Source organism: Grammomys surdaster, unplaced genomic scaffold, assembly GCF_004785775.1.
Source record: "Grammomys surdaster isolate TR1022 unplaced genomic scaffold, NIH_TR_1.0 66, whole genome shotgun sequence".
Classification (NCBI taxonomy): Eukaryota; Metazoa; Chordata; class Mammalia; order Rodentia; family Muridae; genus Grammomys; species Grammomys surdaster.
In genome coordinates, this window is record NW_021604568.1 from 13,519,740 (window position 1) to 13,546,192 (window position 26,453).

Genomic DNA, 26,453 nt, shown 5'->3' on the forward strand with positions numbered 1-26,453 from the left:
TGAAAATATAGAACTCTCAACTCTTCTTGCACCATGCCTGCCCGGATGCTGCCATGTTCCTGCTTTGATGATAATGGACTGAATCTCTCAACCTGTAAACCAGCCCCAGTTAAATGTTGTCCTTATAAAAGTTGCCTTGGTCATGGTGTCTGTTCACAGCAGTAAAACCCTAGCTAAGACAGCAAGCTATCTCCCCAGCCCATTTTCCATCATCAATTGCAGTATGGCTGGATGGCTTGATGCTCCTTGCCCACCTTCGGTAGAGCTCCTGTGATTCCCAAAGGCTTCCCTCTACAGCCATGCTCTGCTGTGCTCCTGGTATGTTGGTCTTGATTGCCCCCGCCTAGGCTGGTGTGACAAACTCCTCCTCCACAGTCCCATTCATGGAGTTCCCTGGATGGGCCTGCCGAGGACAGCTCTTTATCTGGCTTCACTGACTTCTTCCACCGGGGCATCACTTTCTTGTTCATCTGACAGCCAGCGCTTTCCATGTCAAGTCCACCGTCACACGAGGATCGACTGCGTGCCTGAGCTGTCACATAACATCAGGGACAGCCATTGAAAATATTTTGCTTTCTCCCTAGTGACTTTCAGATTCCTCCAGAGAACATTTTTGAAATTGCTCAAGTCCTTAGAGCCCATCAAAAATTCTCCTTGTGCAAACAGGGCGTTTTTGAGAGCACATTAAGGCCTTTTAAATGCTCTTAAGGGATTTTATTTCCCGGCCATTTCCCATTTTATGATCACATGGTAGGCGGGTCCTTTGGCTCGCTGATTCTGAGGGTGAGACTGTCTTAGATCTCACGAGTAGTACTGGGAAACTTTAAGAAGTCTTGTGGGTCTGTGGAGGGGGCACATGGGAGCAAACTGGAAATAAAGCACCAATAAGCAGGGTTGAGAGTTTACAAACTGCCTTGGTGTACAAATCTATAGGGCTGTAATTCCTGTTTTTAAATTTTATTTATTTTTAGTTTATGAGTGTGGATATTTTGTCTGCTTGTATGTCTGTATACCTCATGTGTGCAGTACCTCCAGAAGTCAGAAGAGGGGTGAGATCCCCTGAAATTGGAGGCACAGATGATTGTGAGCTACCATGTAGGTGCTGGGAATAGAATTCAGGTCCTTTGGAAGGAAACACAGTGCTCTTAACTTTTGAGCCATCTCTCCAGTCCCAGGACTGTACTTCTTATACTTCTGGATAGTCCCTGCGAACAAGCAGAACAAAGTGGCCGGAAGCTGTGATGTCTGCTGTTCTTCATAAGAACTGGGAGGGGGCAGAGGCAATGCTTTTGGAAGTTTCTGAAGCTAAGCTCAGTTCGGGTTTGAAGGGGAACAGCACAGTGTCAGGCACTTGTCTTGCATGTGCTCAGTAGACCAACCAACACCTTGGCATTTTATCTGCAGCAGCAGTGACAGTGAAGATAAAATGCACAAGTCGCATCCTGCCATGGTTTCTCAAGTGCTTTCCGCACATCTTTAAAGTCATAGTGGAAGCTGTGCATCCAGATGGAATATTCTCGTTCTACAGATCATACTCACGCTGCTGAGCACGTTCACAGGCTTTCTTAGCTCACCCACTCTTCGAGGGTGGACTCATTAGAGGAAACAGTCCTGCTTGCTACCAGGTCACAATTACATATTGACTTTGTATACTGGCGTTAAGGACCATTTTATGATCCCTTTCCCCAGCCTCCCCCTCTACCTTTCTTGTCTTGTAGCTAGTTAAATGGGCCTCTTTTCTGGTTAAATGAGTCTCTTTTCTGGTTAAATGGGCCTCTTTTCTGGTTAAATGGGCCTCTTTTCTGGTTAAATGGGCCTCTTTTCTGGTTAAATGAGTCTCTTTTCTGGTTAAATGGGCCTCTTTTCTGGTTAAATGAGTCTCTTTTCTGGTTAAATGGGCCTCTTTTCTGGTTAAATGAGTCTCTTTTCTGGTTAAATGGGTCTCTTTTCTGGTTAAATGAGTCTCTTTTCTTGTCTTGGCAGAGGAGGTCCTCCCATTCTGGAGTCTCTTGCATTCAAACACTCAGCCTTTTGCTTTTCTTATGAGCATTCATCCTTTGCACCACCCCCTCCAGTGGATTTAATTTAATTTCTCCCTAGATTTATGGTGCTGTTCAGATACTTGCATTTTAACAAACTCCCACGATTCCTGCACAGGTGATTCACAGCCTGCTCTGTCTTGGAAAATATATAGACAGTTTCCCCTGTACTAGAACATCTCAGGACACTACTTCTGGAGGCAGCTGCAGAGAAGTAAAATAGAATTCCAGACTTCTTATGTCATTTCATGTGTAGTGGGGATATTGGATCAGGTCCTCACATAGCCCAGGTTGGCCTTGAACTTGCTACCCATGTTCCTGGATCACAGGCGTGTATCATTATACCAAGTCTGACATGGTATAATGTGATGCTGGGAACTGAGTCCAGGGTTTCATGCATGCTAGACAAGCACTCTATCAACTGAGTTACATCCCTAGGAACAGTGGGTATTTTGAAAACTAAACAATGTTATTTCGCAGCTTGTTTGTCCAGTTCACACACTGAGCCAACTGTCTTGCAGACACTTCTTTAAACCTTATTCTCTGAACTGCAGTTGGCAAAAGTCACCACCACTGAAGATCTAAAAGGGGTGGTTGCAACACTAATTTGGGTGGCAGATAAATATGCTTATTTTCAGGAGAACACAGAGAATGGCAGGTATATTAGCAACACAGTTGCTGTGAACCCAGGAAACGCCAAGCTAGTCCTACGGTGTAGAACTCTGTGGCAAAGGTTTTGGGCCAGCTATCTCCATGCTCACTGAACAGATTTGGTGGCACACCATGACTGTGGATCCTAGAATCACACTGATGTTCCCAAAGAATTGGAAACTTTAACATCCTCAGGGGTCATGTACAACATTAGGAAAGAGGAGAGAAAGGGTCATAAGAAGATCAACACACTGAGGCCAGTGAATAGCACCAGAGAATGTCATCAGTTCATCAATTCCTTGTTCATCCCAGCCATTTATATTTTAACCAGGTTTTTATCTGTTAGTTTAAGCTTTGTTGTTTTCTGGATCTCCCTTAGTAAGGACGGAAGAAGATGATAAATCTTGTCTCTCTCATTCTCTCTCTCTCTCTCTCTCTCTCTCTCTCTCTCTCTCTCTCTCTCCCTCCCCCTCCCTCCCTTCCTCCCTCCTCCCTCTCTCTGTCTCCCTGCTTCTCCAAAGCAATAGCTTCCTTTCAAGTCATCAAAGAAATTATTCTTTCCTGTGTTCAAAGCATAAAGGGGAAGAAGTTCAAAATAAACCTAGACTGTAGTCCTCTCTCCTTCCCAGTTCGTTTCCCACCCACCTGTCCAGTATCGTGTTCTGGGCATTTACTTTGGACCCTTCTTTTTACGTTTCACATTCAGGATGTAAGACTACACGTGGCGGCCTCTGCCCTTTCCAAGCTAGTAGTTTTAGGTAGGAGTGAAATGGAGGGAGAAAGTCATTCAGCAAACAGGAGTTAAGTACCACTGGTATAAACTCTGCCTTGGAAATGTAGCATACCATGAGAAGTCACTGCAGAGGGTCAGGAAGCACCTCTGAGTAGATGGTGCTTGAGCTGAGACTGGAGGATGAGGAGGAATCCTCTGGGTGGAGCTGGGTAGGTTCAGAGCATCTTGTAGGGATACACATGAACAAGTGACAGGGCAGGAAGAGACAATGTGGCTGAGCGTTTAGAAGAAGGAGAACATGTGGCAGAATGGGGAGACATGGCATGGGACTGCACAGGCCTCTACAAGGCAAGCCCAAGGCTGTGAACATAACGTCAAGAGCAGGGAGAATCCGTTGGAGTGTTCACAAGGCAGCTCGTGTTCGTCCATGCTCACTCTAAAAGTTAAAACTGATATGAGAGATGTAAGAACTGGATCAGGCAGGCCATTAAGGAGACTAGAAGAATAGTCTAGAACTGAGGTCATGGTGGTTTGAAGGGACGATGGCGGTGAAGTTGCAGAGTAATAATGGGTGGGAGAAGCCCTGGGAAGGTAGAGTTGTGTCAACGACCTCAAGTGAGGGGGAGCGAGGCATCATGGCGATGGGCGTGTCTGTGAACACCACACGTGCTGTCTCCTGAAGTTGGAGTGAAGGGGACAGGGACAACTGCCCGTTTGTCTGTGCCAGGCTGAAGATGCCCCAGCGTGGTTCTAGCAGAGGCCTCAAGAAGGCAGGCTGCTGTTGCAGGATATTTGGTCACATTGTAAACTCTGAGATTGAGAACTGGAAAAGCTTGCTGTGGTGGGGCTTAGCCTTGGACCACACCTTAAATATAAGAGCTAAGTAAGGTCAACCCTAGGTGAAGAGGCGGAACAAGCAAGTGGCTGACAGGGAGTGAACCTAAAGGGAAAGGAGGGACTTTGAGTTGAAGGGGATTTAAGACAGCATGGAGAAGAAGGAGCCTTTTCCTTCTGGGACATCGGTGGAGTAGGAAGGTCAGCTGCATGCTTCTTCTGCCTGTCTGAGCTAGCAGGCTTTCACCCCAGCATCTAGCTTCTGAGTCTTCATTTTTTTTTTTAAACAACAGGCTGCCAGTAGGACTAGTCCTTAGAACATAGAAGTAACCCATGAAAGATAGCTTTAAAATTTTACCATTTCCAAATACATTTTTTAAGACTCTTAAGCATCTCTGATATAACTAACATTATCAGCCCAGCTTCTATTCAGTCTCCTGAGAGTGCCAGACCCACCGAGGTACTGAATTCCATGCTCACGCCTCCTGTTGTTTAGTTGTGATTTTAGTGTCCAGAGATCCCGAGCCATGGACAGTCACCACAGGTGCTGTGGAACTAGGCTCCTCACAAGCTGGAGAGTGGATGGGATGGTACACCTGAAGACGAATGCTGGCCAATGATCAACAGCTTCAGAAGTTCCAGGAGATCACAGAAGCCAGCCCTGAGGAAGGAGATCAAAGATGTCAGGGGAAAATGGATTTGATTATTAAGAGAAACTGCTAAGAAAATCAATAGCAGCTAGCCAGGGAAGTGTTGAGGCTGGGCCATAAACACACAGGTTCAGGGAAGAGGGGCAGGGCAGGGCATTGTGGGCTCCCCGGGGAGTGCAAACTCCTAACTTCTGTGACACTAATAGAAGAAATGACAAGAAACCACAGCAGAAATTGTCAACTATAGCCGACCTGTTTGCTTAGGGCTGTGTAAGAAGCTTGATTCTCCCTCCTTATACAAAGCTAAGGGGGAAAAGGAGGACTTTGGTTTGCATGCTGGAGCCGGGGGCCAGCTTCCCACCCAAGTCTCCGTTTTACTATTCGCTCTCCTTCTTGTAAGCTCTCTTCTCCTTTGTCTCACGACTTGACACCCCTGAAGAATTAGGCCAGCATTAGATACAAGTGAGAATTAACTGTGTCATGGTGCATGGTAGTTGTGCTGGTGGGATAGGCGTGTCCTGGTGAGATAGGCGTGTCCTGGTGGGATAGGCGTGTCCTGTTGGCAAGGGCAGCTTTCATTTCACTCCCAGGCTGACACAGAGCCAGGCTTTGCAGCTGCCTCTCGTTTCTTCAGCAACGTCTTTGTTTACTCGGAAAATGAGAGGACATAGACCCCAGGGAGAGGAGAGTCTACACAGCCATAAAGAAGGGAGGGGGACGGATGGTCACGTGACGCAGCACAGCCGTACGTTCTCATCTGTACGTACGTCTGTCTGTACGTCTTAAGCCATCAAATCGCCAGTCCTAGTGAGAGTTGCAGATCTGCCTTTTGCTGGCTGAGCTGTTCAGTGGACCGCCCCTTCTTCTGATCTTCAGTCAGTAAAGATCCTTGGCTTCCTTCACTTGTGACTTAAAAAACAAAGTAAAGCATCACACACAATTCTTTATAAAGAAATTAGCCACTGCTATTACCCTTGACACAAATCCGTGGTAGTTTGCAGTAAGATGTGTGCATGTCCCCACAGACCCGGGACTCCTACGTGTTAGGCAGCGCCAGCCACAGGACTGCACCCTCACCCTGCCGTGGAATAGTAAGCAGAACTTCTGCATATAGCAAGGATTCCAGGTCAAAAGGTGTTGAACTTCCCAGCAGACACTGCGAGGGGAAACTAAGAAAAGACTGCTACTTCACTGGAACTTTCAACTTAAAAAAAACCACTCAAATTCCTGCTGATATTGTTTCTAATTTAAAATACACTTAGAAAATGTTTGGCAAATTGAGCAAACACAGACATGATATGATGTAATCCTCCCTGTGAGCCCAGCGGGGAGAAAGTACTGTACTGTGTTTTATAAAAGGGACTGAGTTCAACACCTGGACCCATTCTCAAAAGCTACCTTACCAGGAACCAGGGATAGCCTTGTCAGGGCTGTTTCTTTTTACAGAATCCTGTTTGGGCAATCAACAGTCGTTTCTGGGAGACTTTTTGGTGTAGAAACTGCAGCAGTTCAGCAGAGGAAGGAAAGGGGGCTGTAAAGACCTAACATTTCAAATCTAGAATGTATCCTTGAAAATGTCCCCTTAGAGGCACACAAAGCTATGAAAAAGCTGTGCACAAAAGCTCTCAGTGACCGACTGCAGAACAAGGAAAGCCCGTGTGGCCCACAGATCTGTCCATGGAAGAGCTGTCCACAAACTATGGAGTCTCTCACAATGAATTCTCACAGAGGTAGACATGTTCTCCACAGCTCTTAAAAACCAGGTAGATAACATGTTCTCCACAGCTCTTAAAAAACAGGTAGACAACATGGCTGCCTATCTGAGCAAAGATGACGTCGATAGACATAATAATGAGAAAATGGAAAGTTCTGGAGGCCTCAACTCTAAAACTACAGGCAACTAAGGAAAGTTGAGAAGGTCTTCCCTAGGAGGAACACACAATTGGATGCTCGCACGTGTGTGCGCATGCACACAGACACACAGACACACAGACACACAGACAGACACACAGACAGACACACAGACAGACACACAGACACACACACACATACACATACCCCTGGACTAACAGTTTGGTAACATAAATGTATATACATATTTGTGTGTGTGTGTGTGTGACAACAAGAAACAGAGGTCATGATTGTGAAAGACCAGGCAGAAGGAAGTACATGGGAGTTTTGAAGAGAGGAAAGGGAAGGGAGAAATCTTAAATTATAGTCTCAAAAAATTAAAATAACCAAGATAGAGGCATGAGTTTCCTTGAGAACCCATGTACGTATCTTATGATGCTCAGTAATAAATTGCAAGACAGCATGTAGACAGTGATTTAAACCTTAGGGAGCATTTTGACATTAATGATTTATATTTTAATATGCAAATTGTTGACAGGATATGCGTCACATTTGACCAGTTACCTTGTGACAGTGAGGATTGGGAACAATGCTGCAGGTGCTATGGAATGTCTGTCAGAGTTGAATTTTATATTGCCTCATATGATATGTGCTATCAACAAGAGTAATAAAGATACCAAGCAGAGTTCAGGAAGGTAAGGAATATAATGTATAAGTATGGCCTCCACCCTCCTGAGGTCAAAGTCTGATGGAGCAGAAAACCACATCAACTAACATACTGCCATGTAAGGCCTGCAGTAACAAAGCCATGGATAAGGGGCGCCAGCATTGCTGGGAGCAGTCGCTGGAAGGTACTATAGAAGGGTGTTACAATTACTCTTCTGCTGTGATAAACACTGACTAAAAGCACTTAGAGAAGAGAGGGGTAGTTTGGCTAACATTTCCAGGTCACTATCGATCATTGAGGGAAGCCAGGACAGACACTCAAAGCAGGAGCTGAAGCATAGACTGTGGAGGAATACTGCTCATTGGCTTGTTCTCAAGGTCGTGTTCATCTACCTTCCTTACCCAGTCTGTCTATAGAGGGTCTGCCCCCCTGCATCAATGAGCGATCGAGAAAACGCCCCACAGATATGGATACAGGGTCATCTATTGGAGACTATTCCTCAGCCGAGGCTTCCTCTTCCCAGGTGTGTCAAGTTGAGAAGATGAGACATCATGAAAGGTTACCTCTTTTTGGTCTGGAAAGACACTCAACAGTGGCCATGATAAGGCAGCGGGTTAACAGACGCCAAGGGAAGATTCAGAACACTGTTCCTCTGTCCTGGTGCTCAGAAAGCAGTCCTGAGGCCATTCTGACTCACAAAATGTCATAGGAGTCCAGTTGGTGCAGTGGACATTTGATGACAGATGATCTAAGGGAGGCACAGAAGGTCAGCTGAAGTCACATGCTGTTGCTTGTCTGTCCTCTCGAACTTGGCATTAAATCAGAGCTGCTTCATTGGTGATCTAAGGACCAGTTCCAGACGACTCTAATTAGCCCCCAATGTTCCTACTTCACAGGATTCTTAAATCTTCACTTTATGATCCGGAGGCAGGACATCCATGTCATCAGAGGAATTATTTATCAAGAGATGAAATCACTGAGATGCTGTGATTGATATCCGGGTGAAGGGACAGAGCTTCGTATTTCTCGTTGACAAGAAGAACTTAGTGTTTGTACAGTGCTCTGAGCATTGTTCACCCCGAGGAAGGTGTCAGTGGATTCATGGTGACCTGCTTCCATTTTTTTTTCCTGGTTTTTGAAGTTGGGCTGTATCTCCCTCCTGTGCTCCCATGTGGACTGCAGTTTATGGTAGACAATGCCCACGGTGAGTCTTCTGTCTCTAACTTCGTTCTCATGCTGAACAGATGGGGACTGGTAGGGGGCGGGGATAAAGATGGAGAGGAGAGGGCTGGAGAAGAGAGATTGATGGCAGACAAATGGTAAGGAAGAAAGGGCCAGGCAAGGACTGGTTGCCTCAAGGAGCTGCGCTTGCTCAGAGATGTCCATCCCTGAGGACTGCGAGGCCATTTCATACGCATTTGCTTCCACAGACAAGCTCTACCTACAGCCGCTGGGCTGCCCTTGAAACGGACGCTTACGTCTCTCCCGAGCTCTCCACCCTGCAGGGCTCCTTTACAACCTCTAGGGCAGCGTATGTCATTTTCACCCCAGGTGTGCGTTGCTCTTAACATACATTTAGGAAAAGACACAGGTCCTAACTATCACTTGAGGACAGAATACACCTCTCTATGTACTGCTCTCAGAATCCCAGAAACTGTCCCCACTCCCAAACCCTAGCCATCTCCAACCAGCCCCTACCCCACCTTCTAATGCCACACATGGCTTTGTTCTACTTGTTTTTAAAGATGTACTTATTTAAAATACTTAGGTTTATTCATCTTATTATATGTGTCTAAGTTTGTTTTCCTGAAATTGGAGTTACAGGTGGCTTTGAACCACTATGTGGGTCATGGGACCTGAACCCAGGTCCTCAGCAAGAGGCACAAGTGCTTTTATCTGCTGATCCATTTCTCCAGCCCCAAAAGATTTATTCATTTTTCCATGTATGAGCATTTATCTGTGTTATATATATGTTCGAATCCCTGGGATCACAGAAGAGAGATCAGATCTTCTGGAACTGGAGTTATAGGGGGTAAGAAGCCATGATGTATATGTGCTAGAAACAGAACCTGGGTCGTTTATAAGAGTAGCAAGTGTTCTTAACTGCTGAGACAGTCTCTAGGCCCCAATAAACACAGAAGCCTATATCTTGCATATGTGTGACTTCCTTGCTTCAACATTATACTCATCTGATTCATTTGCAGGCAGAACATTCTTCTTAATTTTTTTTCGTCTTCTTGTTTAGGACTACAAAGTTTAAGCTTTATGACAGGAACAGTAATAAACCACTTATATTCACATTATACCTAGTTATTCTAATAAATGTTTTAAACTTGTATCATAAAGGAAATAACTGAGATACATCTGGTATTCTGTTTGTTTGTTTTGTGGGGTGAGAGGTAAAGTTTACAACCATCATCCAGGGAAGTCAGGACAAGAACCTGGAGGCAAGAGGTGATGGCCAGGGTGTGGAGGATCCTGTTGGAACATTTTTACCACTGTACAGCATTTTAATGAATATTTATTCTACTGCTTATGGGCATTTTGATTATTCAGATTTTGGAGTGTAACAAGTAGGTCACTATGACCATTTTTTTTTTGAGCAAGCTTGTGTGTGAATATACGCTGACTATGGTGCTGGGGGTGAGGCTCTGGTTACAGGAATGGATATTTTGATTTAGCGTCCACCGTGGAATGACCTTCAATGTGGCGGTGCGAATTTACAGTCCATCCTTGGAATCACTGACAGCATCTATGTTCCACATCCTCATAGACCCTTGAAATGTCACCTCTTCTCCCCTCTGGGAGAGAGAGATACTGTGGTCCCTGTTTGTGGCATCTTAATTTGGTATTTCCTCAGTGAAGCATGAGGTCACAGGCCTTGTATAGGAGCCAGTGGCTTCCTCTTCAAACACCTGCTCAAGCCATTTCCCTGTTCCTTGCTTGCGTGCTTCTCCCTTGTTTACTGATTAAAGGTTCTTTACATAGTTTTGATATTTTAATCTTCTTTTTGAAAAAAAATCTTGAAATCCCATGAACAATTTTCAAAAACTTTTAATGTAGTCTAACTTGTCAAATTTGTGCCTAGTGCCCTTTGTGGACATTTGAGGAACTTTTGCCTACGCAAAACACCCTCCTAGGTCCTCTTGCCTGTTTTAGACTTTCAGATTGTCTACAACTGATGGTTGGGATTCCTATGTGGCCAAGACCAAGTCTATTCTTTTCTCCACAGAGAGCTGTAGTTGAACCCGCCCTGTAGTGAGAAGCCCAGGCTTTCCCCAGTGCACTGGGTGTGGTTAGACTCTGCTCACACACAACACAACTGCATCGTTCTGTGTTGGTGCCTCTGGATTATCTCCCACCGCACTGTTCAACTCTTCCACATTCTTACAAACGTCTCTTTGTTACTTTGATAAGAGAGGTGTGTTGCCGTCTGGAACAGAAGTTCTAGTTTGAACAGTCTTCCCTTTGTTCGGTTATTATTACATTTACATATTTTGATACTTTGTATACTAGCTGTATAGCACTGAGGTCACATCTGCTTGATAAATGCTAAGTGTGTCAAGTAGCCATACCATGTCTCTTATGGTCGGCATTTGTGCTATTTATCTGCCCACACATCTACACCACATCTTATATTTGACTGTTCTCTTTCACTGGCTTGCCGATCTCTGGATTTTAATATAACTATCAATGTGATTATGTTTAAAATCATATTATTTTCGAGGCGTCCCATCTATTCTCTCTCCTTCTTTTCTTGTGGATTTATTTTAGGGTTCTACTTATTTCCATCATTAACCAAAGATCTTTTATTAATATTTTTAGTTGTTTCTGTTAAGTTTACAAGTTCATGTAGAAACTTACAAAGTATATTTCCTTTCCTCTGAGTCAGCTACAGTCATACTTTTCACTTCTAAATGTTACAGGCACATTGTATTTTTGTACTGTTAAAAAGTGAAACATCTTTAAGATATTTTTAAAAGGAATTATTTATACTTATATTAATAATATTATTTTAAGTTTTAAGAATTTTATGTTTACCTGCTTTGAGGAAAGCAGGTTGCTTTCTGTAATGGAGGGAAACTCTTTGTGGACTCTGCTTCCGCAGTCCTTCTTTCTCTTGGGTTAACTTTAGATTTTCATGTGGACATTAGCTTCCCAGTTTCTGTATCGGACATGCGGAATGTGCCTCATGTGTTCTTCTTTGTGGGGAACTTCTCATGTCTCTTCATGATCTGTCAATGAAACCACACAGGTTTCCTCTACCGTTGTTCTTTTGCACCCCCTCTCTTCTCTTTTCCTCAGAGTGGTGCAGCCAGGACCCAGACATGTGCACATGCTAAGCAAGTGCTCGGCCACTGAGCCACCCCTCACCCTTTGCCTTCATTTTCTTCAATAACGTTCAAGCGTGACTCTACCTCAGCAGGCCATTTATTTATTTATTAACTAATCTCACTCCTCTGTGTCATTTTGATTTTATTGCTTTTGACCAGGTCCTTGCAATCATACCACCTCATTTATCTGTGCGTCCTGCCTCCCCGAGGGCCCCTGTTCAAAACATCCTTATCACCGTCTTTTGACAATTTTATTGTAGATCTTCATGCAGTTTTCTTAATGTTCATATTGCCCTGGATTATCAAGTGTGTGAGATCTGTAGGTTTATAGTATTTTTTAAAATCAAATTTAGAAAAATTTTGGCTGCTATTCTTTAAAGATGTTCCTGTTCTCTCCTGCTCCTTCCTTCTGATTCTAGTTACAGGAATGGCAGACACTGGCTTTGATGTCATAGGTCACACGTCTTCACTTTCTGTTTCTGTTTAGGGTTTTTTTTTTCCTGTTTTTTTTGGAGGGGTTGTTTGTTTTAATTATTGAGTCTTTCAGCACTTTCATCCTTTCTAAGTAGTATCTAATGCATGATTAAAAGACAATGACTAATTTGATGTGTCAGTCTGTCTGGGATTTGTTGTCCAGCTATTTGGTCAAACATTATTCTGGATGTTTCTGAACAAGTTGTTTATTCATTTTTCTGTTTTGTGGGTGGGGTGAACATTTCAGTTTTAAGTCAGTGGAGATGGAGAGAAGCAGATTGCCTTCTGTTATAAGGGCGGGCCTTATGTGATTAATTGAAAGATTTGTAGAAGACTGACCCCTGCTTCCCCACAGCTGGAGCTCCCGAGGACTCCCGCAATTGCTTCTTCTGTACTTGCCTGCAGCACGAGCTCTTTGGATATCCAGCTTGATGCTCTATCCTGCATGTTTTATACCTGCCCGCTCTGTAACTGTGTGGACCAACTTCTGACAACACGTCTCTCCTGTGTCTGTATGATTCCTCCTGAATCCACCTCCCTCCACTAAGTGACCCAAGTTAATACAGCTCTATCAGAAAAATTCTTGCTTTAATATGTTTTTGACCTTTAAAATGCCATTTTTGTTCTTTTATCATTACCTTTAAAATATTTATTTATTTACTGGAGCTGCAGAGATGGCTCAGTGGTAAAGAGCGCTTCCTGCTCTTGTGAAGGGCTTAGGGTCAGTTTCCAGCACCATGTGGTACCTCACAGCCACGACAACTCCAGTTTTAAGGGATGTGATGCCCTTTTCTAGTCTCCTCGGCCATAAAGCATTAGGTAGTGCAAATATATACATGCAGGCAAACACTCATGCATCAATTAAAAGTATACAACTATATTAAAATATTAATTAATTATATGTGTGGGTGTGCATGTCTCAGTTATTTAGTTATTTATTATATGAGTGGGTGTGCATGTCTCAGTTATTGACTTGTTATATGTGTGGGTATGCCTGTATTATTTATTTATTATTAATTGTATGTGTGGGTATGCATGTTTTTTATTTCTTATATGCGTGGTTGTGCATGTGTGCTATTCATTTATTTATTATATGGTGGTATGCATGTTTCAGTTATTTACTTGTTACATGTGTGTGTGCATGTGTAATATATTTATTATTTATTATACATGCAGATATGCATGTTATTTATTTTTTATATGCATGTCTGTGCCAGTCTGCTATTTATTTATCTATTATATGTGTGAGCATGCATGTCTCAGTTATTTACTTGTTATATATGTGTGTGTGCATGTGTAATATATTTATTATTTATTATACATGTGGGTATGAATGTTATTTATTTCTTATATGTGTGGCTGTGAATGTCTGTTTATGTGTGGGTATGCATGTCTCAGTTATTTGTTTATTATTCTGTGTGTGGCTGTGCATGTCTCAGTGTGTGTGTGGAGGTCGGAGGCTCTTCTACAGTCAGCTCTCTGGGGATACAACTCAGCTTCAGCCTTCATGGCTGCTGCCTGGACACCCCATCCCTGCCAATCCACCTTGCCAGGTCTTTCTTGTCTTTTATATTTACTATGTTGATGTAATTCTTTATTATGAGTGTGTGGATAATGAATTCAAAACTCTTGTCTGCTGTTTCCACTATCGCTGGATCCGCTTCCCTTGAGTTGGTTTTCTCCATTTATAGCTCATACACACATTTACCAGAAGGGTGCTCTTGATGAAGACGGCTAATTTGCTGTTTTCATCTTCCGTACAGTATTCCGGCACAGACAACCTTGTCTTTTTTCTCACATGCCTGTTCTCCTTGGCAGTGTTGTAAGACTCTTCCAGCCCTTCCTAGCACCATCATGAAGTCTCCATGCATAGTGAAGGGTGGGCTCCCTTTAAAGGTTGTATGGCTGCCTTCCAGCTGCTTATCTGAAAGATCAGGCTTTGGTGGTCAGGAGGAAGCCCTTCCTCATCCTGGATCTTGGCCTTACACTCTCTATAGTGTCTGGGGATTCAACTCCAAGTTTGATGGTCTTCCCCATAGGGCCATTATGAAAATCTGCATCTTGGCAGTGATTCAGCTACAGATGGTGGATCGGAAAGCTCTCTCAGCCTTTCGGTTGTAGGATGCATTCAGCTTATAGGGCCTCTGAGCCTTTGGACTTTTCCCTGCTAATGCCTGCTTAGGACTTGGTAACAGACAAAGGAACCCTGTGGGGTTTTTGATGTTCTTTCTCTACCTCTCAGAGTACAGCTGCCCTGTGGATTTATATCTGCATTCCCTGAGCCCACGGGGATGCGCACAGATTAACCCTGCTTAGATGTCTCTTCTTTCTCAGTGACACAGTCCTTTAGTGGCTGCTGCTTAGACATTTTGAAACCATCATTGGTACAATTTCTTACCTTCTATCATTGATAGCAACAACCATAACCAATCCTTTTCTCTATTGAGACACATGGTCATTACATGTTGGGGACCCCTGCGTCTAGACAGTCATTACCTGTAGAGGACTCCTGTGTCTAGATTTTTGCCTCTGATTTGCTTTTCTTACTTTGCTTCAGTAATGTTTCCCTCTCCATTCAAAGCTACACAGAGCACAGTTGGAAACAGTCACTTGCTATTCTCTTATTCTCTTGCCTGTATATTTGGGCTGAAGAACAAGGCTAGGAATGGGTTCTGGACCCGGAACTTGGCTTTTATGAGGATGCTGGCCCCAGGAAAATGAAATCTAGGTCCCTGGGCTATGGGGATCAGGTGATATATCCCCACACAACCATTATTCCCTCTTTCAAGTTATGTCCCAACTTTTCACTTTCTCAAATAACTGTTTCTGCTGTAGGTGAGTATCTAGCATTGGAATACAGGTGAGAAAATCATGGCCGCTGGAGGCCAGGCTTGCTTAGCCCTTGCTTCTTCATTCAACAGCTGTGCTAGTTTCTCATAGTTTGTCTTTGTTCACTGGAGGGCAGGGAATGCTCAGGCTTGGCTCCAAGACTATCTTCAGGTGCAATCAAGATGCCCCTCCTCTTCACCAGCACGTTGGTGTAGTGCCTAAAGCATGCTACGTTCTAGTTAGTTAGTACCTAATGTATGCTAGGTTTTCTTTAGTTAGTACCTAATGTATGCTTGATTCTCTTTAGTTAGTGCCTAAAGCATGCTAGTTCTCATTAGTTAGTTACAGGGTAGCTTTCTTCTATATCATCCGGCACTGGACTATGGGATGGAGATGTTCCAGCCTGAGAAATGCTACAAGGGGACTCTGGAGCATTCCCTTACCTCTCCTTGCTCATGGACTGGAAAACAAAACAAATTTGACATCACGTTCATAATTGTAAACGTGACCCGGGCCGTGAGTGAGCCCAAAGAGGCTTAAATCTTTGTCTGGTGCTTCTCAGACCAGCTGCACGGCCATTGTGAACCCATTACAAATTCTGTCTAGTCAGTGAGTCAGCCTTTCTCTCCAGTCTGCCACCAGCTGGGTCCTGGCTGGACTGTGTCAAGTCCATGGGCATGAGCGCAGATAAATCTGGGTTTCAGTTATACACAGTTGGGTCCCCAGACTTTCCCAGAATAAGTCTTTTGTCTCAGTCTCAACAGAATGGCCCAGCTAGTCATTTTACTAATAAAATCCATTTAAGTATAAAAGCAAAGATCAAACATGTAAGTGTTAAAAGCGCTGTGTCTACAGTCTACCTGATTGTGGCCATGATCCCCCTGCAGGCAGTCAGGCAGTGCGGTAAACATGAAGGAGGACCAGCCAGGGCTCCTGTGGGCTGTGTAGGTCAATGCTGCAGTGTACATTTGCTGCACCTTGTGCACAGTGTAGACTGCACATGTGTGTGTGACCTTCCTGGACTTTGAGTCCCATCATGGACATAGGTCCTTCTCCATGTTGGTTAAATTGAGAAGTTGGTCTTCATCAGACTCACATTTTCTTTCTCTTTTCTCTGTTCTTGGTTTTCTTGTTGACTAGTCCCCATCTAAAGTGCAGTCTTCTGAGCATTTGGGCTAATATCCACTTATCAGTGAGTGAATACCATGTGTGTTCTTTTGTGATTGAGTTACCTCACTCAGGATATATTCTAGTTCTATCCATTTGCTTAAGAATTTTATGAATTCATCGTTTTTAATAGCTTAGTAGTACTCCGTTGTGTAAATGTACCACATTTTTTGTATCCATTCCTCTGTTGAAAGACATCTGGGTTCTTTTCAGTTTTCGGCTATTATAAATAAGGCTGCTATGAACATAGTGGAGCATGTGTCCTTGTTATATGCTGGAGCATCTTTTGGATATATGCCCAGGAGTGGTATAGCTGGATCCTCAGGTAATGCTATGTCCTATTTTTTGAGAAACCACCAGACTGATTTCCAGAGTGGTTGTAGCAGCTTGCAACTCCACCAACAATGGAGGAGTGTTCCTCTTTTCCCGCAGCCTCACCAGCAACTGCTATCACCTGAGTTTTTGATCTTAGCCATTCTGACTGGTGTGAGGTGGAATCTCAGGGTTGTTTTGATTTGCATTTCCCTGATGTTGAACTAAGGATGCTGAACATTTCTTTAGGTGCTTCTTGGCCCAGATACAATTCACAGACCATATGAAGCTCAAGAAGAAAGAAGACCAAAGGGTGGGTGCTTCGGTCCTTCTTAGAAAGGGAACAAAATACTCATGAGAGCAAATATGGAGACAAAGTGTGGAGCAGAGACCGAAGGAGAGAGCATCCAGAGACTGCCCCACCTGGGGATCCATCCCATATACAGTCATCAAGACACTATTGTGAATGCCAAGAAGGGCATGCTGACAGGAGCCTAGTATAGCTGTCTCCTGAGAGGCTCTGTCAGAGCCTGACAAATACAGAGGAGATGCTCGCAGCCAACCATTGGACTGAGCACAGGTTCCCCAGTGGAGGAGTTAGAGAAAGGACTGAAGCAGCTGAAGGGACTTGCAACCACATAGGAAGAACAACAATATGAACAAAACAGACCCTCCAGAGCTCCCAGGGACTAAACCACCAACCCAGGAGTACACATGGAGGGACCTATGGTTCCAGCTGCATATGTAGCAGAGGATGGCCTTGTTGGGCATCAATGGGAGGAGAGGCACTTGGGCCTATGAAGGCTTGATGCCCCAGTGTAGGGGAATCCCAGGGTGGAGAGGTGGGAGTGGGTAGGTGGGTGGAAGAAACTCTCCTAGAAGCAGGGGAGGGGGATGGGTTAGGGATTTTTTTTGGGGGGTGGGCAGGGAAAGGGGATAACATTTGAAATGTAAGTAAAGAAAATATCCACACACAAAAAAATACTACTGGTCTCAGGTTTTTAGCAAACTGCCGTAAATCTAAAATTTAGTGTCCGGTTAAATTAATCAATTGTATTGAATTTTATATTTAATATATTATGAGTAAAAAAAATAAACTGCAGTCTTACCCAGGGATGTGTCTGAACCTTGTGTCTGTTTCTTCATTGTGCCTTCAAGAACTTGAAAGCTGGATGATAATGCTACCGCTTTAGCGAATGGGAGCTGGGGGCTGTAGAGCTGGAGACCGGATGGGCTGGCTGAAGCATGATGGGCGGAGCTCAGGCAAGGTGGGTGGAGCCGAGGCTTGGTGGGCGTGGCTTTGTGTTGCTTTTTATTCCTCACAGTTATTCTCCCACTTTCTTCCTGAAGCCTGTCTCCACCCTCTTCTTGTCTATAACAGTCACTCCAGGTCTGCATACTCCGGTTCTCCCAGATTCTAGTTCCCTTGGGAAGTACTTTTCCTTTGTCTCCTTTGCTCAGAAGCTACTTGGTACACTCTGGTTTGTCTTGTTGACTAGTGGATGCTAGTAGGCTAGGACGGTGCTAGCAGATTAAAACCATCCTCTGAGGTGGCCAGCACATCTTCAAGAGGACAGAGAGCATGCTTTCTGGGGGAATGAGTTTCTGAGAAAAAGGAGAATTCGGGTACTGAAGAGTATGCTGGGAGAAAGCTGGGTAAATCGAGTCACTGCTCAGCTTCTCGCTCAAAGTCTATGTAAGCAGGAGTATAATGTGGCTCAGAGGGAACATAGAGAAAGCTGTGGATTTGACACCTAGCATTAGGGTATGTGTATGAAGGGTGGAAATTCTGTAAGCAGCAAAGGAAGTCATGTCACTCACTAGGAAGTTCTGGGTTCTGTGTCCTATCTGATTCAAGTTGGTTCAAGTGTCTGTTTCTTGTTTTCTTCTTCTTCTTCTTCCAAAAAGGAGACAAGGGTTGTGACCTGAGAGGAAGGTGTGTAGGATGCCACATATCCTGGATGTTCTTCATATGTCTTAGCTCCTGGGCATCCTTCTGCTAATTGTCCCCACTACAAGAGGAGGAGCATGTGCTGGAGGCGACATGTGGACAATGCATGATCACTTGGCCTTGCTTGCTCGTGGGCTGTACCAGGAAGCCAGTCTTCACTTTATCCCCCTGTCTCTTCCTTATCTGTCCCTCTACTCCTTCAACAGCCCTGTGTCCTTCGTTTCCTCTTCTGAGGATGCCTGATTCCCCAGTCCCAGTTGGCTTTCCTGATGTATCTGTTAGAGCCCAGCCCCTGCTCCGGTCCAAGGCTTCTCTGTGGCTTTTCAGTCTCCATCCCAGCTCTGAGGTGCTTGTTAGTCACTTCCTGTTTGCTTGTGCACACTGTCTGACATGAGGCAGGCATTTTATTGACTAACAGGATATCAGGAGGGAAGATGCTTAATCATTTAATTTGAGAAATAAAACAATAGAAGAGGAGATTGCAGAAACCGTTCCCAAGCTGGGGCCAGTGGGAAGGCTGTGTCAGAGAGAGGGCACTGCAGACACAGCATTGCTTGAGATTGCCACAGGCGCATGGCAGCTTGGGTTCTGAAGTTGTTCCAGAATCTACCTGAAGCATTACTGAGAACTCATTAGCTTGCTTGTTCCTTCGTTCAATATTTATTGACCTTTATGCTCCAAAAAGCCCTTCTAGGATCTAGAACATGGGATCTAGGATGGAGAACAGAGAAAAAGAAAACAAAACCAATGTCTTCATGAAGTTTACAGTTCATTGGTTGCATTTAGTAATGAATAAAGAAAGAGGAGTTGGAAATCACTAAGTTGGCAAAGTTTAATTTCTGGCATGCACCTGGCTTCATACATAGGTGTGGTAATGTGTGCTGTAATCCTGGAGCTGGGCGGGCAGAGACAGCAGAATGCACAGGGCTCACTGGCTATCTAGACTAGCTGAATTGTTAACCTCCGAGTTCAGTGAGAGAAATTGTCCAAAAAAGTGACTATACTCTAAATATACTGTATTCACATGTGAAATTGCCAGAGCATACATAAAAATAAGAACAAGGTGGTTATCAATTGAGAATATCTGACATCAACCTCTGACCCCCTAGACACACATGGAGAGGTGTGTCTGTACCTGTGTGCATGTATACACAGACACAGCGTGTGATCATGGCACATGTACATAGACATAGCATGTATACATAGACACAGCATGTGTTCATGACATGTATGCACAGGCACAGCATGTGTACACAGCATATATACACAGGCACAGCATGTGCTAATCACATATATACACAGACACAGCATGTGCTCATGACATGTATACACAGACACAGCATGTGCACAAAGACATAGCATATACTCATGGCATGTACACACAGACACAGCATGTGCTCATGGCATGTGCACAAAGACACAGTATGTGCTCATGACATGTATACACAGACACAGCATGTGAACAAAGACATAGCATGTACTCATGGCATGTACACACAGACACAGCATGTGCTCATGGCATGTGCACAAAGACACAGTATGTGCTTATAACATGTATACACAGACACAGCATGTGAACAAAGACATAGCATGTGCTCATGGCATATACACACAGACACGGCATGTGCACAAAGACATAGCATGTACTCATGGCATGCACACACAGACACAGCGTTTGCTCGTGGCATGTGCACAAAGACAAAGCATGTGCTCATGGTATGTACACACAGACACAGCATGTGCTCACATGTGCACAAAGACATAGCATGTATACATAGACGCAGCATGGGTCTAAGAAGATGCACTTGAGGTCTGGATGAACCAGAGACTCAGCCACTGCACATATCTGACTTTCATACGAGACAGTAATTGGTGCAGGCAGAAGGAAGAGCAAGTGCAAAAGCCCTGGGGCAGAAGCAAGCCGGACAGTAACAAGCTCGGGAAGTTTTCTCTCTCACCTGCCCTTTTACCAGTTTACGTTAGAGCCTTGTCAGATAAGCCAAACAATGTTATAAGCTCATCTCATTATATGCAGTGGACATATTCCTGGAAATGTGAGCACATCTATATGAATTTAATTTGGGTAATTGAATTCCACTTAAAGGCACACAAGGAGCTTGTCATGTTAGGTGACTCTGTGGTGGGCCATTTACTAAATGACCCGTCAGCTCAAGAGGAGCCTGTAGGTTCCTCTCGTCCTAAAGCCATATGGTTTTACATCTGTAGAGAAGCCAGACATTTATGTACTGTCCAGAAGATAGAGGTAGCACAGACCATATACATAAATAATATATGTCTGTCACCTATGGGTGTCACTGGTGCTCAGCACTCTGTTTGTATGGTGGCCCCTGCACAAGAGTGAACAGATTGGGAAGGCTCTGCTTTTCCAGCTTCCTTGCTGAAGTTGGAGATCCATCCACCCATCCATCCATCCACCCATCTATACATCCTATATGCAATATATATAATACATAAATAACATTCATGATATATATATATATATAATATATAACGTATAATATATATATATATTATATATTATATATCATGTATTATATATATGTGGTATACATGACAGCCAGAAGTTAAGCAGAGGAAATTTTTGGGAAAAGACTGATTTTGCTTTCTGACTATAAGGCTGGGTAGAAATGGTGGGCTGAGTTTATAGTCCTGGTTACTTTGGAGGCCCAAGGTAGGGGGATTGTTTGAGCCCACAGTTTCGAGTTTGATCATGGCGTCATTATAAAATGCTGTGTCATAAAATGAGATGGCCAGCCCCCAGTGTTACCTCCAGTCCACGTCTGCTATTTAAAGATGACAAATCTTAGTATAAAGAAAATAAAGCCGAGAAACCCGATGATAGGGAATTCAAGACTGTCAAGTCTCTCTTTCTTAAATCTCAGTTTGAAAGGGCAAGTCAACATTTCTCTAAATAAAAGCAGCTTCCAGCCTTTCCGACACGCGGTGTGCACAGTCTGTGTGGAGACAGAAGCAGGCGGATGGCCCATTTCCTAACGCTATCTGGGTCGTTTTAACCAAATGAGCTAATTAGCAGCGAGGAACAAGAATCACGCCAGTTTTGTGTGTGTAGGATCATTTTTACATGAGAAAAATTTCGTGTATCCTTTCAGGCCCAGTGAGCACATCCAGGCACACAAGGATAGTGTTGGCGACATGGTTCAAATTTAATGTATGAATTTCCTAAATAGATTTGTTTGGGAACTGGGATGGCTACTTTTAATTGTTAGTTTGACATTTTTAGGCTCTAGATCTAGACATTAGATTTCTATCCAGGAAGAGAGACTCAGTAAGGAATGATCTGGATCAGGTTAGCTTGTGAGCATGTCCCTGGGGATGATTTTGACTGCATTAGTTGGCATGGGAAGACCCAGCCCCAAAGTGGATAGCACCTTTTCCTAGTTTGGTACCAGGTTGTGTGAGGGTAGAGAAAGAGAACCGGGCAGAAGGAGCGTGAATATTGGTTGCTTTTGCTCTGCTCTTGAGTGTGGGTAGGGTGTGTGACGGCTGCTTAGGGTCCCTGCCACCCTGAATGTCCTGCAGTGAATTCATTGTGGAATTGTTAGCTCTGCTTTGAGCTTTGTTGGCCAGGACACTTTATCCCAACTGTAGGAAGAGAAACCAGGACAGGTAGCCAGCAGGTACATAACACAGCAACTTCATATGTCACATAGGATATATGACCCTATTTATTGAAAACAGTTTTTGTGGTCATGAAGGCAAAAAGGGGTAAAAATAAAAGAACAACAGAAAATAACTAAATACATAACCAGCTCTTGTATATTTGGATTGAACCAGCTACGGACAGAAAAACATTACATTCGTACTTGAACATGCATAGACTTTTTTCTTGTGATTTTCTCTAACAGTTCAATACAATGTTTACTTTAAAACATTTCAGTTTCATGTGGTGTTCTAATGATCTAGAAGTGAGTTAAAATATGCAAGATCTGTGCATAGGTTATATACAGACACCGCAGTATTTTATGTAATGTTCTTGGCTATTGATGGGTTTGGTGGATGTGAGTTCCAGGCCTGACTCCCTATAGACACCCGCAGGTGGCTATGTTATTGGGAAATAAAGTAACTGTGTGGCCAGAATAAAGAGGCAGCTCAGGAAGAGCTGAAGCAGGAAGTCCAGTCTCTTGTCACTGGTCGTCCCTGTACTCTGTATCAGGCCCCTACACAAGAGCAGACTTCTTCAGCTTCTCATCACTGGTGAGCTGACAGGGATGTACTGTTGGTGATGGTTTCCCATGCAGTGTATGCTTTTCAGCTTTTCACAAAGTAAATAGTTGGTCATATATATATGTATACGTATACATATACATATTTTTTTATTTGTTTGTTTGTTTGTTTGTCTGCTGGGAGGCTCAGGTGCGTCTGCACTTGGGAACTGTAGGTGGCCAGCAGAGCCATTTGTTTGATGTCTATAAAACTCTGTCACCCTTCCTCAGCAGCACTTCTCAGTATTGTGTTCATCTTGGCCTTCAGCCATTCACCTGTGGATGAACTAAGTCACCAGTTTCTCCATCCTCAAACACCTTCCAAACTTTCCTCCTAGTTCATGGGGCTCTTGCCTGGCCCATTCATATCTTACTTTTCATCTTCAAACTTGAGTTAGTTTGTCTGTGCATGTCTGTAGTATCTTTACCCAGTAATCTTTAGAAATACCTTCACTCACTCCTTCAATCTGTTAAGTAATTTTGGAGCTATTCTGGGTTAGAGACTCCCCTGGCCTGGATATATGCTATACCTGTTAGCAATCTAGAGCCCACTGTTAAGTTTATAGATGGGTGTTGTACCTTCCATCCCTTGTGAATCATGACTGATGTGTGATGTGTTGGTTCTGGCAGTAGAAGAATCAGTTCTTTCTGCATCTTTGGTCCAATGGACTTACGATCTTTGAGACGGCTGCCTATAAAGCCTCTGCTGTGAAAAAAAGAAGGCACAGTCATTTAGTCAACTCCTAACCAGTTTGTATTACATAGGTTCTTTGTAGGAACAGAATTGGTGGGGTGCATGTATTGCAAAAAAAGATTTGGTAGAATGGTTTATACAGGAGGGTGTTGCCAGTCCAAAATGTCTGCATAGCAGATAGACAGAGAGCTCAGGTCCACTCAGTCCAGGTTGCTGGATGTCTCAAGAGTTTTGATTTGATGTTGAAGAGCTGGAAGATTCCTGGAGAGGCACTGGTCTTTAGTTCACATTGGAAGGTTGCAGAATCCTGTGTCTGATGTCAGTGAAGGACAGAAGCAACAGCAGCAGCAGCAACAAGAACCACAGGGAGAGAGTACTCACCAGTAAGAGTTCAGGCAGCAAGACAAGCAACACTGCTTTTGCATGGGATCTCATATCTGGGCCACCCGTCAGTGGCTGCCATCCACTGCGGGCATGCTCTTCTCCTCTAGGTCAAACCTTCCTAGAAATGTCCTCTCAGGCCCTTCCAGAGTCATGTCTCTCACTTGACTCTAGGTCATTAACTTGATAATTGTCATGAACTCTTACACACTTCATCTCAAAACCTCAAGTTCTAAGTCAAGAGCACCTCTCTCTCTCTCTCTCTCTCTCTCTCTGTCTCTTTCCCCCACTGTCTGCCTCTTTAATCTTTCCAATTGGATGGCTTCACAGAAATCACTTACGGTTTCAATTCCGATAAAGCGATTTTTATATCGGAGTTATTTTAAAAGCAACTTAAATAGAACCCAACGAAGGTTTTTAAGTGTTTATTTTTTCCTCCCAGTATTTCTTGTTGAACTAAATATCTTGGGGGAGATTAAAAGAAGAGAGGGTGGACTGCTTTGTGTGTGCGTGACCTTTTCCCGGAAGGTCTCATGTGAACCAAAAACTTGCAACTCAAGTTCTATTTTAAAATCACCCTGAAGAGTTGTTTTTAAAAGATATCCTGTAAAGAGAATAATCATCAAAACCCCGCCTCTAGCTGTTAGGATTAATGGGGGCACACGGATTTGTTTTTGAGTCCTGCCCCTAGCCATTAGGATTGGTGGGCATGCAGAGTTGTTTGTGAGGAGGGTGAGAGCATGACTCTTACAGTGACCCTGGTTCCTCCCCCCCACATGTTTGTGGGGCCTGAGACCATGACTTTTTACCCCTTAGGAAAGTTTGGGCATAGTGAAAAAAGAGAATATGGACGAGAAAGCTTTGTGGAACCTGGGCAGTTCTGTAGTGTTCCCCATTTGGGAAATAGATGTTCTCCCTGGGAAGGAGTTCAGAGAAATGGCCTCAATTCATTCTAAAATGGCCAAGAGGAGAATGTGAATATGTTTGCTTCATGAAACCTAATGACCGGATAGAGTGTCACCTCCTGAGAGCCCAGGGTGCAGCATGACAGGGGACCAGGATTTCTACTCCTGTGGGGAAGTTTCTAAGCATGCACTTGTAATATTTTGTTTGGAAAAGAAGCAAGTCCAGTTGTTTGAACATCTGGGTTGGCGACAGGGATCCTATCACTTATCTATTGGAGACATTTTGTAGATCGATGTTTTGAGAAGGAACACAGAAAATCTTCGTTCCAAACCCAACATTCCACAAGGAGATGGAATTTTCTCTGCTTCTTTCTGACATAGAAAGGTCATCTTGTTGTTTATCTCTAAAGGCAGGGGAGCCGGAGCTGCGGCATATTTTGCATTTGGAAACACTGGCCCAAATTCAAAGAGCCCAATGCTCTCTCCATTTTTTGTCCTGTTTTTATTTAAAGATGTTGGCCTCGAGAGTCATTGGGGAAAGCTTGATTTACAGTTCTGCTTGAGGAGGTGATGGCTATGGTCCAAATGGAGAAACTCAAAGTCATGGATGACATTAGGGATGGATTCAGCACATCTCAAAGTAATGTATGCTGTAGGCAACAGGACACCAGGCAGACACAAACTGAGAGCATATCCCTAAAATGAAGAAAGAGATCAGGGTGTTTCCTGACGTCTCCTACTTAGTATAGTGGTCAAAGTCTTATCCAGAACAGTAAGATGATAGACAGAGATAACACAAACTGGGAAATGGATAACTCAAAGTGCCCCCATTTACAGTCACCACAATCCTATACTTAAAAGACTGTATCTACCAGAAAATTCTTATAGCTGGGAAACACTTTCAGTAAAGTTTCAAGACATAAAACTAATATACAAAAATAAGTATGCTTCATGTATAACAGCAAATATCTTTCATAGAAAGACATATGGAAAGGCATCTCATTCATAAGCAGCGAAAACATAAATAAGCAAAATACTTAGGATAAATCTAACTGAGCAAGTGAAGGACCTTTACCACAAAACCCCAAGACATTGAGGAAGAAATTCAAAGAAGACACTAGTTGATGAGAGACCTCCCGAGCTCCTGGATTCTCAGAATTAACACGAGAGTGCCAAAGGTTTCCGAAAGTGATTTACAGTTTCAATACAAGTCCCATCAAAATTCCAATATCAATTAACAAAGAACCAGAAAAAACAATCTAAGGATTCATAGGGAACATCAGAAGAGTGTGTAGGCAAAGAAATCCCTAAGGAGAAGAACACGGCTGGAAGGATCACTCCATCTGACACCAACTTAGAGATCTCGATGCCAGGGACTGCATGGTACTGCCATCAAAATGGACAGATGCACAGAACAGAACAGATGCAGAAGTAAATGGGCAAACCTTCAGCCACCTAACTTTTGACAAAGGTACCAAAAACATGCAGTGGACAAAAGACACTCTATTCAACAAATGGTGTCTGTCAAACTGGTTATCCATATGAAGAAGAGAGAAGTTAAATCTATGTCTTTCACCTTGTATAAAAACCAACTTGACAGGGGTTAGCAATCTGAATTTAAAATCTGAAACACTGTGACTCTAAGAGAGAAGTTGAGTCAATGCACTTCCAGATATAGAGTTCGTCAAGAACTTTCTTTCTTTCTTTCTTTTTTTTTTTTTTTTTTTTTTTTGGTTT